This window comes from Cyprinodon variegatus, unplaced genomic scaffold, assembly GCF_000732505.1.
Source record: "Cyprinodon variegatus isolate N-32 unplaced genomic scaffold, C_variegatus-1.0 Scaffold25, whole genome shotgun sequence".
NCBI lineage: Eukaryota > Metazoa > Chordata > Actinopteri > Cyprinodontiformes > Cyprinodontidae > Cyprinodon > Cyprinodon variegatus.
In genome coordinates, this window is record NW_015150478.1 from 2,284,581 (window position 1) to 2,290,326 (window position 5,746).

General features: G+C 37.4%; 1 pseudogene; it reads right to left on the bottom strand.

Annotated features, from left to right (window-relative positions):
• Positions 1 to 1,402: 1,402 nt before the first annotated feature.
• The window catches only part of LOC107097670, a 7,805-nt pseudogene continuing 3,461 nt past the window's right edge, over positions 1,403 to 5,746 (bottom strand).

Consider the following 5,746-nt stretch of genomic DNA (forward strand, 5'->3'; position numbering starts at 1 on the left):
ACATTATTTCTTTCATTGTGCTATTCATTCATTACAGGAATTGTTAAGCATTTTTAATAAATACATTTTGAATAAAATGTTAATTTGTTATTGGAGTTATTGCTGTTGACTTTTACTGAAAAGCATTTTTAATAAATCAACTGTTAATATCATATTATTGTAGGATTACCTAGGCCTATGCATGGGAACAGAGATCCCCCGCCGCCGCCGCCCCCCCGCTACAAGGTGTCCTGGTTTTTCAAAATGAAAATATGGTCACCCTAAATAAACTAAACGTTTGCCCTCTGCAGCACTGCTCAGTGACACAGAGGAGAGAGAAGTGAGCTGCACAATCTAAAGAGGGATGGATGCCGTCTCAGACCAGGCTTTCCCCAAAAGGAGTGCCAATTATTAATGTAGCCCACGTTGTTTTCAGGACACCACTTTGACAACCAGCGGTTGAATTAACAACATGTGGCTAAACATGTCATCACTGGTCAGATCAGGAAGGGGACCAGAGAAAATGACGGAGTCCGACATTGGTTTGGCAAACTTACACACCGAAGCAACACTAATTTCAGTGACCTCCGATCTGCGTAACCGGGTGTAATTACCACCAGCGTGAATAACAATCTTACTGTATTTAACCTTATCCTAGTAGTACCAGGTAGGATTTGATGTTGCCTGTTATGGCCCCCAGTAAACATTTGACTATGGTGCCTGGTGCCTCTAATGCCACGTTTCTGACTGTGGAGTCGGTGCATCACTGAGCAGGGAAAATTGTTTAGAAATGTGGATGGGTTGGTGGTGACCAGTGGGCAGAGATTCCCGCCTACGCTTTCTGTGTACCATTACCCATCGCCTGGCAGCTCAGGCACTTTTGGAGGACCACTACCTGGCGGTGGCCCTGTTCCTGGTGGCTAAACATGTCAACTGCCCAAAGCCAGGATTCCAACTCTAACACCCTTGCTTCCTAACTTAAAAAATACTACAGCTATTACACATACCATTATCACTAAAGGAGGCGAAGGAATAATTGAGCATCTGACACAGAGAGGAGGAGAGAGGAGAGGAAGAAGAAAGAGTTGGAAAAGATTTAAGGGAGGGAAGGAGGGAGAGAAGCCATAGCGAGTGCTCAGTAGAAAAGTGCAGCAAAAGGCACTATGTTTTAAAGTGCTTCTGGACAGTTAGAATTACTTATATACAGATAACATATAGATAACACAGTACTACTTATATAAAGATAATGTAGAAAAAAGAACTTAATTAAGACAGAGATTGCCTGAATAGCAATGATGGGTCTCACCAAAAGCGGAAGTAATATAGGTTTTCATACTTGATAACATTTAGGTATTGCACTCTTAGTTAATTACTTATTGTGTGACATTTGGTGTTTTAAGCTTTTTATACTAGAAATGTGTTTTTCATGTAATTTGACACGCTGCTTTGCTCTTAAAACAATTTTCCATGCTAAAGTAAAATGAAACCTTACTTTATTCTCTGAACAAGATCACGGCGTCCTATGAATACACTCCAGGCAACAATTCAAAGAGAAGAAATTATTAAAAAAACAAAAAGTTGAACACCATGCAAAGAATAGAGTATATTTTGTGAGTCAGTTTAAGCATAGCAGTTTAGTTTAATTCACATACACTGAGGCAGCAATTTACATCTCACAATGGTATTTACACTCACTTTGACACCTGGAAGCACACCAAACTAAATATCTGAGGTATCAAAAGGGTAAACCAATAACTAAATGCTGAGTAATAACATTAAGTTAGCCATTATATTCAGGCAGAATGTGTGAGTGTATATGAAATAAAATGTTAATCAGTTGATTAAATCTTTTGAGATGTTAAAGCTCAATAATGTTATTTGAATTCCTAGTATTCATAAATCTTTAAAAACATTTGCACATGTACTGACCTAATCTTCTGTACAGGATGAGAAGTGGTAATAAATCTAAATTATGAGAATGTTTAGATGCCTAATTTTTTTGTCTTCACATGAAAGTTCTACAAATCTCAAATATTTTTAATGTTTGTTTATATTTTTAATATGCTGCTTATGATGAAGCCAAAAAAAATTACAGACCAGTGCCTCTTTTTTATAATTAGAATAACGTTTCCCAAATTTCAGTCTGTGTTTTAAAGAATAATTTTAGTTTTATTTTGAGTATAATAGTTCATTTTGGATTTTTCCTCAGGGGCTGCACAGTGACGCAGCAAGAAGGAAAGGAGTCTTGCTGCATGGAGTTTGCATGTTCTCCCTGTGCATGCGTGGGTTCTCTCCAGGTACTCTGGCTTCCTCCCACAGTACAAAAACAGGACTGTTAGGTTAAGTGGCTTATCCAAATTCTCCAAGGTGTGTGTGTGTGTGTGAATGGTTGTTTGTCCTGTTTGTATCTGTGTTGCGCTGAGATGGACTGGTGACCTGTCCACCGAATGACAGCTGGAGATAGGTACCAGCACCCCTTGCGACCCCAACTGGGATAAGTGTGTTGGAAAATGGATGGATGGATGGATTTGACCTCTTCTGAATATTACAGATTTTGCAACAGACAAGATAAATTTAATATAGATCCTATAAGAAAATCATGAAATAGTTGTTTGTCCACTTGTTTTAACACAAAGACTTCATTTAATTCTGTTGTAAAGTTGTTGTTTTTGGGGGGGGGGTTTGTGCTTATTTTTTGTATTTCCTGTGTCTGATGGTACAGATCACTCCACTCTTTGGCTTCAGGGTGCCAGTGTCCTCTATGTCAAAGGTCTGATCCGGGACGAGGTTGATTTCAAACCTCTGAAGCAGTTTTGCCATCACCACCTTAGCTTCCATCTGAAAATTCAAAGACATTTTTTTACTTTTTTTTTTTTTTTTACCAAAGTCTGTGTCTCTGTAGTTGTGCTGACACTTTATGGTCATTTCTATTTCAATGACTCACCTGAGCAAAGTTCAATCCTAGACATGACCGTGGACCAAGAGCAAAGGGATAGTAGCAGTAATAAGGCCTTGTAAAAAAAACAAAATAAGATCAAATGTTTTACTCTTTCTTCTTGCACAGAAAAAAATTTGCAAAGTCACACATTAAAAATAAGCATTATTTTGGAGTTGTGTTTTACTTACTTTGGAGCATCTGGATGAAATCTGTCTGGATCAAATTTTAGAGGATCGTTGAAGAACTTTTCCATCCTCCCAGCGATATAGGTGCTAAACTGAAAATTAGAGTAATATGTAAATCTCAAGAGAAAAATGCAGCTCCAACTTTAATGGATTGCTTCGTTTGGTAACAAGTAATTAAATCAAGTTCGAGTTTTTGTGTTGAAAACATAAAGTTGGGCAAACTAAACTCGATTACTTGTTACCAATAAACACGAATAAGTAGGAGCCGTATTTTCTCTTAAGAGTATAACAAGGAAGATACAGTTTTTATTATTGTCAGAAATTAAACCAGACTATCAGTTCCCTTTTTAAGGTCAGCTAGGATTAGCCAAATTGCTTACATTGCCTTTTTGTTAGATGAGATATAACATTTTACGTGATTTTTTTTGGACGTTCTTTATATTCAACAGTGTATATTAATTAATTTACACTTCCTTTCAGCAAATAGGGAAACTCCAGATATTAACATAATGTAGCTTTGATATGCTGGTGCAGATTCTCAGTCATCCAGGTCATAGTCATTCCTTTCTGCTATCATTACAACCCCCCAGACCCGTTTGTCCGGTTCAATTTGTATGTTAATGGGGAAGTGGTGGCCTAGTGGTTAGGGAATGGAGCTTGAAATCCTGAGGTTCTTAGTTGAAGCCCAACTCCCACTCTGGGTCTCTGAGCAAGACCCTTAACCCCACACTGCTTCCCAGGCGCCCCACGATGGCAGCCCACTGCTCCCCAAGGGAATGAGTTAAATGCAGAAGTAAATTTCTCTAATGTGAGATCAATAAACTTCAATTATGTTTCTAAGCCAAAACAAGGCATTATTTTGGTCCACTCTATAAAGCCTCAACCTAAACGCTAATTCTGACAATTTTAATTGAAAAAGCTTGTATTACTTTTTAAGTCCACTTGAAAATAATGTGCTTGGTCTATCACAGTAAATCCCAATTAGACATGCAAGTTTATGGTTGTTATAGAGGAGATAACGTTCAAGTGGTTGGAAGACTCTTAGAAGGCACCATAAAGTAGATCTTGTGTTTCCAGCTAAGATTTGAAAAGTCATTCGTTGAAACAACCTAATTCAGTAACTTAAGAGCTTGCAAAAGTCTGTCTTGATTTCCCCATTTTTAGTTTTGAATTCTTATTTGTGTTCTGATGAAACACCTTTTATAGTGAGACTTACCACACCGGTGACCCCTCCAGGTATGTGAACACCATTGATTATCATGTCTTCCTCTATGTCACGGGCTGTTCCTGGAGCAGTTGGATAGATCCTCAGAGTCTCTTTCAGCACCTGTGCAACAATAATAAACACATAAATAAAACATCTTAAAGTAAATAATGATAATAAATGTACATTAGACAAAAAAGTGTTAAAAGAAGCAGCTTTTAAAAATTACCTGTGAGAGATAGACCAGTTTCCCGAGGTCATCATTGCTTATTTCTTGCTTCATCCCAATAACATCATCCACTTCTTTCTTTGCTCTGTAAAATTTACCCACATCATAAAACATATGGCTCACTATAGCACAAGGAATAGTGAACTTTACATGAACTCTTACTTCTCCAGGATTTCAGGATGTCTTCCAAGTTCCATGATGCAAAAAGCGAGTTGATTGGCTGTTGTTTCTTGCCCTAGAAAGGCACAATTTTAACAAAGCTGAACCTAAAGAATCATGTTTAAATGATCCTGAACTAAATATAGATGGTTATACAAAAAAGTGGATAAGGAGTGTTAAAAAAGATCTTAAGTAAAATCTATGTGAGTTGGTCAGGATGACAATCTGGGTCCAACAATTCTAAAATTCCAAGCTGATACTGACCACATCTGTGGCACTCCTTATTTAAGTCATTTTTTTCATTTTGATTCAAAACTCTGAAATCCTAAACATGTCAATCGATACTCACAAAGCTGTAGTTCCTTCTTAGGTTTCATTTTTTTAAAAACCCTTATTGTAGACATTCTTATATGTTCTTAATGCAATCAAGGATTCATTAATCAGGGATTATTCTTGTCATGTGGCTGTATATGGATGACAGGCCTCCTCCTTTTGAGCAGCAGTGAGTAAATTCGGCTTCAGAAAATAAAAACCCTGCCTAGATGTAGTCCAGAGCATCCAGAAAATGAGTTTTCTTTTCTTTCTCCTGTGTATCTCTCACTTTATTATAACATTAATCATTTAAATAATTTTCTTTGATTAAATCATATCTTAGTATGCGGGGCTATATCCATAAACCAGCCATATATTATTAAATTAACGTAGGGCAGGATTAGTCTACGTTTAACCCAGCAGTTCTAGGAGAAAAGAAAGCATCATGTCCACAGAGCACAACGGGGATATAAAAATACTCACCCGCAATAAAAAATGTTATAAAATTGTCCAACATAAACTCCTCATCTTCTTCAGTCATGACTTCCTCTGGAACAAGGAGAAATTTGATGAGTCAATGAACTGAACCTGATCATAGGGGTCAATTCATCTCCCGTTTAGTTGAGAAAATTTTTGACTTCATCCATCTTTTGATCACAACCTGTGGCTGCAGTCTTGATGATCTGTGTGAGAATGTCCTTTGGAACGTCCTCTCCATTTTGTATAGCCATCTTTCTCTT